Below are 12612 nucleotides of genomic sequence, written 5' to 3' on the forward strand. Positions count from 1 at the left end.
GAGAGACACACACACACAATCCGAAGCAGGCTCCAGGCTCTGAGCTGTCAGCACAGAGCCTGAGGCGGGGCTCGAACTCACAAACCCTGAGGTCATTACCTGAGCTGAAGTCAGACACTTAACTGACTGAGCCTCTCAGGTCCCCCCTGGAATACCCTGTTTTAGTTCCTCAGATGATCAGCCTCTTGTGAGTCTGCTCTCAGGGGGCCCTTCAGATACCTTTTTGTTGTGTTCGCCTGTCTGGGCTTTCATCTTTCTTTGGTATTTATTTTCCTCTGAAAACTCTATATTCTTCCTTTCCTTCTTTGCTTGACCTTACATAAAACCAAGATCATTCACCAAATGCTATGTTTAAGAATAAATGCAAAGGGGGTCCCTGGGTGGCTCAGTTGGTTAAGTGTCCGACTTCAACTCAGGTCATGATCTCACAGTTCATGGGTTCGAGCCCTGCGTCGGCCTCCGTGCTGACAGCTCAGAGCCTGGAGCCTGCTTCAGATTCTGTGTCTCCCTCTCTCTCTGTCCCTCCTCTGCTCGCTCTCTGTCTCATGCTATCTCTCAAAAATAAAACATGTAAAAAAAATTTTTTTAAAAAAGAATAAATGTTAAGAAGGGGCACCTGGGTGGCTCAGTCAGTTAAGCATCTGTTGGCCTCAAATTGTGATCTCGAAGTTCATGAGTTCGAGCCGTGAGTTGGGATCTCTGCTGTCAGTGCAGAGCCTGCTTAGGATCCTCTGTCCCCCTCAGAGCCCGCTCCAGATCCTCAGTCTTCCTCTCTCTCTGTACCTCCTTCACTCTCCTGTGTATGCTTTCTCTCTCAAAAATAAATAAACATTTTTTTAAAAAAAGGAATAAATGTTAAAAAACCATCTTTAAATCTTTTGTACCTTTAAAAAGCCATTGCCTTCATTGCCTGATTGTTTCATTTAAAATTTTTTTTTAATGTTTTATTTTTGAGAGAGAGAGACAGCATGAGCAGGGGAGGGTCAGAGAGAGAGAGGAAGACACAGAATCTGAAGCAGGCTCCAGGCTCTGAGCTGTCAGCACAGAGTCCGACACGGGGCTCAAACCCACAAACCGTGAGATCATGACCTGAGCCGAAATTAGACACTTAACCGACTAAGCCACCCAGGCCCCCTCATTTTTATTTTTCATGGTTTTCTCACGATTGAAAACGCTTCTTATCCAAGTCATTAGAGGTCTCTTTATTGCCACTGAACTTACTTCAGATTCGACATCTTTGTCCTCAGATTTGATTATCTCCTTATTAATCCAACAGAAAGGGCTCCTCCCCCATCCTTCCATCCTCCTAACGGTAAAATAAAAAATCATCTGCCCCTGGCATCCTGCAGGCAGTGTGCCAAGCCGATGATACATCAAGCAGCCACCGTTGAGCAGAACTCCCTTTTCCCTACATCTTTCCCCAAAATGCCTCCTGTAATAAATTGTCGCGTAGATGCTCAATAACTGAAATTGTTTTGAATTAAATCAAATTGGATTTTTATAGTCACTACCAAATGACAGGCAACACGGGGCTGTTTTCGAACTCACAGATAAGGGGCATCAACACTAGCCACATCTTGAGACCCCAAGAACCATACTTGAGCGACTCAGGACAGTCAAGGGCTGCACGTTCATTATGTGGGTCACCTAGTTCTGGTTCACTGCTTCACCTCATCTTGCTGACACCACTGGCACTTTTCATTCTAATAGCTGAAATGTCATTATAAAATATCTAGCTGGCATAAATTAATTAGTTAAACACCAGGCATTTGACCCTAGTGAGTAAAGGTATGGAGCTGTTGAGAGGATTTGTAATATCCAGTGTCTTCTTAGCCTTCCTGGGGCGGGTGGGAGGAAGGAATTTGTAGGAAAATTCTCAAAATGTCCACTCGGTGTATTTTTAAAAAAAATTTTTAATGTTCATTTATTTTTGAGAGAGAGACAGAACGTGAGAAGGGGAGGGGCAGAGAGAAAGGGAGACACAGAATCCGAAGCAGGTTCCAGAACCCGACGCGGGGCTCAAACCCATGAACTGTGAGATCATGACCTGAGCTGAAGTCGGATGCTTAACCAACTGAGCCACTCAGGTGCCCCTATTATATTATTTTTTGACTGCACTATGAGAACATTGTAACACTCTGTGAAAGTTACTAGCACTTTATAATATTAATATATTCAATTAATTATATTATAATAATATGTTATTAGAACTTTATAATGCTTAATAACATTAGATGTTATTATGAGAACATGTGTTCTATAGAATGCACATCAGAAATCTCTCTAGCTATGATTTGACTTTTCCAACAGTTCATTTTTTTTTTTTTAATTGTCAGAAATCCAAGGGGTCCATACTCCTTTGTGATGAATTTGTCACTTGGATCGCTTTGTTTTGTAAATTCTTTAAAGAAGAATTGGTACAATCCTAGTGTTTTCTCTGAATTAGGAACCGGATTCGGGCATGTAGACAAGGTATAAAATAACTAAAGATACACTCTTGCATTGGGTTTTGGATTGTCAACAGTTTAAACCAGAGAGGCATCTAAAGGGATTCTGATCTAGTCAGTCTCTCCCCTTTTGTTTTAAGGAGTGAACCGTTCAGGGTGCTCAGGAGAGAAATCCGCAAGGAAATAAATATCACAGCCTCTCCAGGCAGCTGATCCGACCAGAAAAAACAAACACTGAAATGCTCCGTCAGCGCGAAGGGGGATGGAGAGAACAGTCTCAGGGGCTCAGTTCGCCTCGGGGAACTTCATGGACAGAAGACGTGGACCCCCACAACGGTGAAGGCCGCCTGGTTCACAGTCAGGTCTCGCGCTCTCCTGGTTAACGATTCCTGTTTTAAAACGGAAGACCCAGACTCCAATGTAATCTTGTCTTCAGGCTTGAAGAGAAATAAAATGCTAGTTTAATCATTGATACATAAGTAAAAGGAAGAAAATCCTCTCCAGAGAGTCGAAGTGGCTCTATTGTACTTCCAGACTGTAAATGTATGAAAGAAACTTCCAAGGGGAAAAACCTGCCCCAGAGTAGCCTTTTAAAATGTTAAACTGCTGCACTTTGGAAACCGAGATAAAGAGCTCTGTACCCGGAGCTATTTCCCTGTTCCTTTTTCCTGAGCTAAACCTCCTAGGTAATGGTTCTTTTCATCTGCTTTGTCCTGGAGAAACGTTTTATGTGGTGGCTGCTGTGTCGTCACAGTAATCAGAGGTGCACGAGTCAGATTTGGCCTTTGGAAAACAACCCGGATAATGACTGCCTGTAATGATATAAATGTTTAAATAACAACTGGATTTTAATTTAATCTAACGGAAGTAAAACTTAGCATGTTGTTTACCCAGTGCCGTTCCTTGTAAGTGTCCACCCTGTCATCCAGACAACCTCGGACCCTGCAAGCACCATCAGGAGCATAGCAGGTGTTTTAGAAATATTTAATATTTCTAAATTCCTTCCTGACTGAAGGAATGAGTGAGTGAGTGAGTGAATGAATGAAGAATGATTAATAATGTGCTTGGTCTGATCCTAGAACAATGTTATCTTTTTTTTTTCCTGTTTAGAAAGTCACCCTTTTGGTTGGCTTCTTTTTGAAGTGTTTATTTGAGACGCATATGAATGCTGAAGAATAATTAATAACAGAAAAGAATTAGCTACATGCCTTCTTTAACACTGCTCTCCTTTCTCAAATAAATTCGTGGTGTATGGCTCTCCAGAGATGGATAGAGCAAAGTCAGCTGAGATGGAAGTATCTGATGACTTTTTCTCTTCCTTAAACTGCCTTGAATTCAGAGTAAGGTCACAGTTTCAGTCCACACACCAGTGTTTGTGTAGAATCTTTCCTCCTGGCTCTAGATTCCTTGGATAAAGCCTGAAGTCTCAGCTCACCTTTCTAGCCTTCGTGATAAATCCTTCCCCCCACCCCCCCATCATAGTCCCCAGGTTTATCTCACGTGCACACACACCCACAATCATATGAAGGAAGGAGTCATCAATTTCTATTTTATTGAATATTTTAACCTGAATAAAAGTTAACTTTATCAAATGCCATCTCTATGGAGATGATATGGAAAGATATGATCTTTCTCTTTAGCTCTTTCTCTTTTCTTAGTGTTTATTTATTTCTTTTGAGGGAGAGAGAGAGTGGGAAAGGAGGAGGAGAGAGAGAGAGAGAGAGAGAATCTCAAGCAGGCTCTGTGCTGTCAGCACAGAGAGCACAGAGCCTGATGCAGGGCTCAATCCCACAAACAGTGAGGTCATGACCTGAACCAAAATCAAGAGTCTGATGCTTGGGGCACCCGGGTGGCTCAGTCGGTTCAGCATCCGACTTCGGCTCAGGGCATGATCTCACGATTCGTGGGTTCGAGCCCCGCGTCGAGATCTGTGCTGACAACTAGCTCAGAGCCTGGAGCCTGTCTTTGGAATCTGTGACTCCCTCTCTCCCTGACCCTCCCCTGCTCACGCTGTCTCTATCTCTCTCTCAATAATAAATAAAACATTAAAAAAAAAAAGTCTGATGCTTAACTAACTGAACCACTTAGGCATCCCTCTTTATTTCTCTTAATATACAGAATTATATTGTTGAATTTTCCAATGCTGACTCACCCTGGCTTTCTTAGAATAAATCCTGTTTGGTTGTGATATGTTATTTTTCATGAGCTGCTATGTTTTAATATTTTATTTAAGATTTATGCAATGATATTCACAAGTGATATTCCCTTTCTGATGCAATCTAGTGTACTTTTTAGTATGGTTTTTCCAAATTTCAGTTCTGCTGGAAGGTAGGAAAACAGCACCATAGTAAAGATATACCTGATTCCTGTAGCAGCTACAATTAAAAATAGAAAGGGCACAAATTATTTCAGGGAAAAAAAACACAACAGATCTCCTATTTCACAGGGAAAGATAATTTATATGCCATTCATGTTTGTGACTAAAATAATCCATTGCTACTTTTAAGGTCTTAACTCAGCACAGCAAGTATAATTAGAAGTGCGTTCTATACACACCTTGTCTTCTAGCAGATAGAGCCAAGCACATCTGCAACCTCTAAAAATGTTTTTATTCTTTTGCAGAGTAAACAGCAAAAGGTGCTTGAAGGCAAATAATAATAACCGTGCAGGGCACGGGAGCGACACGTGCCCAGAGTGAGTTTCTGGCTGCCTAAAGCCATGTGCCTGGCTTTGAAGAGAGCTGAAGAAATGACCATCTGATGTTCAGAAGTTAAGATGAAACAGTTAAGGAGTTTCCTCCTCAAAATCCATAATCCTCATCTAATCTTGAGGAAAACATCAGTTGAATCCTAACTGAAGAGCCTTCTGCAAGTTTCCTGACAAGTACCCCTCAAAACTGTCAAGGTCGTCAAAAACAGGAAGTCTGAGAAACTCTCGCGAGACAGTTTAAAGGCAAGAGAGGTAAATACTAAAGGCAACGTGGTTTCCTAGACAACTTGCTGGAACAGAAAAGGGGCTTTAGATAAAAACTGAGAAAATACCAATAAATGATGGGTTCTAGTTAATAACACTGGGTCACTAATTGGGACAAATGTGCCATAAAATGTTTGACGTTAGTAACAGAGGAAAAGGGGTGTGGGCCACATGGCGACGCTCTGTACTATCTTCACGATTTTTCTGTAAATTTAAAACTGTTCTAAAATTAAGAGTATATTTTTAAAAATTAAGGAAGCATAAAATACAATATGGGCACACTTTTTCTCCAGATGCCAAAACGTGGAGAACTGGGCCAACAGGCGCAGGAAAGGGTGCCCAGTGTCACTCCTCGTCAGGGAAATGCAAATCAAAACCATAATGGGCTATCACTGCACACTGTCAGAACACTGCTATCAAAAACACAAGGGACAATGGTGCTGAGGAGGATGTGGGGGGAAAGAACCGTCGTGCACTGTCGGTGGGAACGTACGTGGGGGCAACCGCTGTGGGAAACAATATGGAGGTTCCTCAGAAAACTAAAAATAGAGCTAACGTACCATCCAGCGATTCTATTTCTGGGCATACAGTCAAAGGAAATTGAAACGGGATTTCAAATTAGTATCTGCACCCCGCTCTTCACTGCACCATTATTCGCAATAGCCAAGTCATCGAAACAACCCAGTGTCTGTCAGTGGATGAATGGATAAAGATGTGGCGTGTGGGTGTATACACAAGGCAATATTATTTGGCCATGAGAAGGAAGGAAGTTCTGCCATTTGCCAACATATGGATGGACCTTCCGGGCAATATGCTGACAGAGAAAGATAAAATGCTGTGTGTTATCACTTATATATGTGGAATCTTAGAAAACAGAACTCAGGGAAACAGAGAACACATCAGTGGTGACCAGAGGCAGGAGATGGGCAGTGGAGGACATAGGTGGTGGCGGTCAAAAGGTGGGCCAGTTACAAGAGAAATGAATCCTGGGGATATAATGGACAGCATGGTGGCCATGGGTTACAATACCGTGTTGTACTTTGAAAGTTACTAAAGCAGTAGATCATAAAAGTTCTCACCACACGACAAATTGGCAAGTATGTGAGGCAATAGGTGTTCACTAAACTTATGAAAGTAATCATTTTGCAATAAACGCATAGATCAAATCCTTGGGTTGTATAACCATAAACTAATGCAAAGTTACAGGTCTGTTATATCTCAATAAAACTGGAAAGATGTAAAATTATATCCTTGAATTCCCCATGAGTGTTTTCAAAGCACCCACTAGTGTCGGCTCCAGCAGGAATCTGGTTTGCATTTACAAGTATATGTAGGCTTCTTCTGGAGAGGAAGAGTCGTAGGGGGAGTTTGGAAGAAAACCAGGGTGCAGAATCAGAGTCCCAGGAGCGACAGACACGCTACTATCCTTTCATGAGCACTCGCTGCGTTCTTTATGTTTCTCTGTTCCTTGTCTGTCTCTCCTTTTCTTTACTCTCTTGGGGACTCACTGGGTCAGGCCCACTAGCAGGAAGTCTGAAGGAAGCTGCCTTCTGGACAGTCTGTTGTGGCCCTAGGTCATGACCGCTCCTCACATTCCTATTTTTCATTGGTCCCTGATTTCCAGTCTGTCCCAGAAAACATCTCAATTCAAACCTCCCCCCTGGTTTCTGAGCCGGTATTTCCCAAGAGCCTTAGCTTTTATTGCCCTGTTTTTCTGCTTGCCGGACGCTGAGACAAAGCCCTCTTGTTCTTTTGTGAGCAGCCTGGAGTCGCCACCCAGAAGATGTCACTGACACCCCCCAAGATGGCTTTAAAGAGAAATCCCCACGTGTGTCTCAACGCAGGCTTGCCCTGATCCCGGGAGCCTTTTCCGGATGTGGTACCGGTTCAGAACACCCTCAACAACATCATAATAACGATCCTGGGTTTTGTGACACGTCATGGCACTCCAGTCAGAAGTCCCGAACGTCACAGACGTCAGGTACCGTCAGGACGGCTGCGGGGCTTGTGGCGAAGCGGTGCCTGGTGCCGGCTGCGTGTCTCGTTCACTGGGCAACTTCACCTTGGCCGTGGAATGTCCTCACGATGGTTGAGGGCCCTTTGGTGTGCATTCTGATTCCATTCAGTGCTTTCCTGTCACATTTTCGGTGAGTTGAATGAAAAAAGGACCGTTTGTGGTTTGAGGCTGTGTAAGACACTAAATCTGTTTGAATAACACAAAAATGATTAATTTTTTAATGTTTATTTATATTTGTGAGAGAGAGACAGCGCGTGAATGGGGGAGGAGCAGAGAAAAAGAGAGAGAGAGAGAGAGAGAGAGAGAATCTGAGACAGGCTCCAGGCTCTGAGCTGTCAGCACAGAGCCCGACACGGGGCTCAAACCCACAAACTGTGAGATCATGGCCTGAGCTGAAGTCAGACGCTTGACCGACTGAGCCACCCAGGTGCCCAAGAATGATTTTAAAAGGAAATTCTCTCAGTCTTTTGGGGATACTGGCCCAGTGCTGCCAGGCTTTTACAAAGGGTAGCTCTGGTGTTCAAAAGGTCACAGCATGACCTAATGGGTTTTTCCTTTTAACATTTTATTATGGAATATTTCAAAATTGTCTATACAGAAGTAGAAAGAATAGTCTAATGGCCCTCAGCCACAACAATTATCCCCTTGAGGCCAGTTTCACTAGACATGTACTTCCAACCACCTCCTGCATGCTCTAACCCCCCCCCCCTTATTCTGAAGCAAATCCAAGACTCTAACCTCATCTATAAATATTTCATATGCGCCTCTAAAGGATTAGGATTCTTTTTAAAAATTAAGGTAAAAACAGAGAGGGAGGCAAACCATAAGAGACTCTTAAATCCAGAGAACAAACTGAGAGTTGCTGGGGGGAGGTGAGTGTGGGGATGGTCTAGACGGACGCTGGGCATTGAGGAGAGCACTTGCTGGGATGAGTGCTGGGTGTCGTGTGTAGATGAATCACTGGGTTCTCCTCCTGAAGCCAAAACTACACTGTAGGTTAACTAACTTGAATTTAAATAAATAAATTAAAAACAATACAACCACTATTCTATTGTTACATCTAACCCGTAGACAGAAATCCTTAATATGTTCAAATATCCCGTCGGTGTTCAGATTTGCCCATTGCCTCATAACTATTTTTCCTTTGTAGTATTTACTCATTTATCTCTACATTTTGTTTGAATCTGGATCAAAGTAAGATCCATAAGTTATAACTGGTTGTCATGTCTCGTAAGTCTATAAAGTTCTTTCAATCTCTCTGGCATGTGTACGACTTGTTTTTCTAAGGGAAACTGGTTTCTCCACTGTCTGGAAAGACTGGAATTTTCCCGCAGTCTAGATTTTGCTGTCTACCTCCTCTTGACATTGTTCAACATTTTATTCCATCGCCCTAACAGGCAGCCCTACTTTTTCCCCTCCTTTTTGGCATGAATGAGGTGAAGGAAAGATCTAGAACTGACCCTCAAGGATAACAGATTATATTGAATATGTTCTCCCTTTGAAAAGGCAACTGTTGGGGCGCCTGGGTGGCTCAGTCGGTTAGGTGTCCGACTTAGCTCAGGTCATGATCTCAGAGTTCATGGGTTCGAGCCCCCATGTCGGCCTCTGTGCTGACAGCTGAGAGCCTCGATCCTGCTTTGGATTCTGTGTCTCCCTCTCTCTCTCTGCCCCTCCCCCATTCCTGCTCTGTCTCTCCGTCTCAAAAATGAATAAACGTTAAAAAAATTTTTTGAAAAGGCAACTATCCCTCGTGTTGGGAGGTATTTTATTTATTTATTCCCCACCCCTGGCCTCTGGCAGCCTAGCGGGTCACTCCCTAATTTGTCTACATGGTTGGAAGGATGGCAGTAAATTCCAGAACACAAGGAAACCTTCCTATTTATTTTCCAGCGTGTTAAATATAAACACTCAGACCTTGAGTTTCAAGCAATCAACATTTGCTCACACAAAGTGTACTTTTCTTTGCAATGCCATTTGTTTATTTTAAATAACCTATTCGGACTCACTCACCCGACCCCCACCCCTGCTGGCCATCAATCCAGCCACAGGGGAGGGAAAAAAAAGAGGAGAAGCAAAGTTGAAATACTTAGTCCAATGTCACATGAATCCGTTTAGGCTACTTCACAGAATCTCAACGCAAACGACCTGTAGTGCTGACCCTGAAATAGCACAACACAGAAGGCACACCCTCCTGTACCATACATACCCTCAATTTCCAAATGGTTTCACTAAAAAGCAATGGACCAGCACTGTTGAGAAGAAGAGGCTGGGCTGTTGCCCTGTTTGGGATTTGGTTCAGACCCATGGTCCACACCCTTTAATAACGAGCTGATAGAACATTGACATCAAAAAATTAGGACTGTTCTCCAGGCACCTTAGATTTCCTATCCGATTGTAGACCTATGATCAGTTCAGTTCTATAAAATTCTAGGGAGTTAGTTTTTCCTCTCTCCTTAAGCAAGGTCTGGCCATTGAGAGTCTGGAGCTGCATCTGGAAGAGGAGCTTCCCAGAGCACTTTATAGAAGCTTTTGTTCCACCCACATCTTGGAGAATTAACTAAGTTCTCTCCAAGGAGCCCATCCGGGAGGCTTCTGGGCCACGCTGCGGGACACTGCTCTTTCTCCCCACCTTCCTCAACACACAGGGTCCCTATTCTCTCTCCTCACTGGGTTGCACTGGGGCTATGGAGCCTTGGTTAGTCAAAGGAAAAGAATAACAGGTCAAGGAACCTGCCCCCATTGTGTTACTTCTAAAACAAAGGGCATCTCTTGAATTAGAATGCAAAGGAAATGAAAAGAAATGGATTTCGACCAGGATCTGGCTAGCTCAGGGGAAGCTGGCGCTCTGAGGCGTGTGATCCCTACCCCAGCCCCCCATTGTGCTGGGGACATGACCTTTGCGCTCAAGGCCTCCACTCCAGGCAAAATGTACTAACTCAGTACAGTGGTGAAGAATGTTCACATCCTGAGATTTTAAAAACCTGGAATGAAATTCTGCCCCTGCCATTTGTGACCTTCCCTACTCTGAGCAATGTTTGCCTCTCAAAGTCTCCGTGTTCTCATCTGCAAATGAGGAAATGGAGATGTATACTTCATATGGTTGTTTGGGGGATGAAAGTGAGATAGCAAATCCAGCCCACATAAATAGTATTAGACCTGAAATTTCCTCCCTTCCCTCCCTTCTCCCTCCCAGGAGGTAATAAAGAAAACTATTTGTGAGTCAGGAAGATGAATTAGCCTACCATAGCTTTTCCAAGTGTAGCAGAGCAGAAATGAAACAAAAATAGATTTGTTGAGTGGGGAGTGGGGAGATTTGTTGAGTTGAGAGGCTGGGGCACAGAACTGTAGGATTGACCCTCCCTGAGTCTATAGGGATTTTTGAATTGGAGGATGACAAGAAGGGACTAGAAACAAAAACAGAGAGAAAGGTATAGAAAGTGAGACAGGTAAACCTCAAAGGTAAATGTCCTCGGTGTCGGCCATGCTACTCGCACAGGCCAGGCTTGATCTTGTCCCTCATGTCTACCCTTCTGGAGACGTTCAAAACTACACATGAGTGAGAAAGAAAAAAAACACGCTGGTTGATGTATTATTGCCATTTTCAAGACAATTTAAGATAGAGGTTTAGAAGCTTTCAGCTAGTTTTCCTAGGCCAACGAATCTTTTATATATAACAAGTGAGAACATCAAAATCTTATAGGATGAATGGGAGTATCTATATCTGGTTTTCTCTGGGGAAAACAAGCTAGCTCTTCCAAATGATCCAGCCAAACATCTCTGAGAATGAGTCATTCTACCCTGAGAATACATAAAGTTGCACCCCTCCGGCAAGTACTGGAAAAGGGAATTAACCTAAATTTATTTCCATGGAAGTAGAAATATGTTGGAATCCTGTTTTACTGAAATGGTTGAAATATGTCATTTAGTGTGTGTAGTCTCATTGGAGCTGTAGATTAGCTTTATAAAACATACCTAGTGAACCCAGGACATACCCACTACGTTTCCTCATCAGCAAAAGGAAGTAAGAACAAAACTCAGGGTCCTAAGCACTCAATTCTTCGTACAACGATATGAAATTGGAATACCGTAAGGATCTCACTTTTTATTTTATTTCTTTAAGTTTTTTATTTAGACTCCAGTTAGTTAAAATACAGGGTAATTTAACAAGTGTACAGAATAGTGATTCGACACTTCCATACAGCACCCTGTGCTCATCACAGCAAGTGCCCTTCTTAATCCTCATCACCTGCTTAACACGTTCCCTACACCCCTCCCCTGCAGTAACCATCAGCTTATTCTCTATAGTTAAGAGTCTGTTTCTTGGTTCGCCTCTCCCTCTCTCATTTTTTTCCTTGTTTGTTTTGTTTCTTAAATTGTTTTGTTTCTTAAATTCCATATATGAGTGAAATCACACGGTATTTGTCTTCCTCTAACTTATTTCACTTGGCATAATACTCTTTAGCTCCATTTATGTTGTTGCAAAGGGCAAGATTTTGTTCTTTTTTACATCTGAGTAATACTCCATTATATATATATATATGTGATGTGTATGTATATATATATATTCTTTTTCCATTCATCACTCAATGGACACTTGGGCTTTTTACATAATTGGTTATTGTAAATAATGCTGTTTTAAACATTGGGGTGCATGTATCCCTTTGAATTAGTATTTTTGTATTCTTTGGGTAAATATCTAGTAGTGTGATTGCTGGGTCATAGGGTAGTTTTATTTTTAACTTTTTGAGGAAACTTCACACTGTTTTCCACAGAAGGCTCCTTTTTCTCCACATCCTCACCAACACCTGTTGTTTCTTGTGTTGTTGATTTTAGCCATTCTGACAGGGTGTGAGATGATATCTCATTTTAGTTTTGATTTGCATCTCCGTGATGATGAGTGATGTTGAGCATCTTTTGATGTGTCTGTTGGCCATCTGGATGTCTTCTTTGGAGAAACGTCTGTTCAAATCTTCTGCCCATTTTTTAATTGGATTATTCATCTTTGGGTGTTGAGTCATATCAGTTCTTTATATTTTGTGGATCTTAACCTTTTATCAGATATGTCATTTGCACCTTTTAGATGAGGACTCTTATGTCCATAAATAACTTGTTCAAGGTCAATAGGTCATCACCTGTAATCTGCCAGTTCCAAAGTCCGTGCTCTTATATTACAAC

At 42.4% G+C, this 12612-nt stretch overlaps 1 long non-coding RNA gene across 1 annotated transcript; it reads left to right on the forward strand.

Moving 5' to 3' along the window:
* Window positions 1-2417: 2417 nt before the first annotated feature.
* Window positions 2418-5475, forward strand: LOC120244764. The gene is made up of 3 exons (XR_005531630.1): window positions 2418-2472; window positions 2588-3416; window positions 5070-5475. It is a non-coding gene; the product is annotated as an uncharacterized LOC120244764 (long non-coding RNA).
* Window positions 5476-12612: the final 7137 nt, after the last annotated feature.

This window comes from Hyaena hyaena, unplaced genomic scaffold, assembly GCF_003009895.1.
Source record: "Hyaena hyaena isolate Hyena2069 unplaced genomic scaffold, ASM300989v1 scaffold_389, whole genome shotgun sequence".
Lineage (NCBI taxonomy): Eukaryota > Metazoa > Chordata > Mammalia > Carnivora > Hyaenidae > Hyaena > Hyaena hyaena.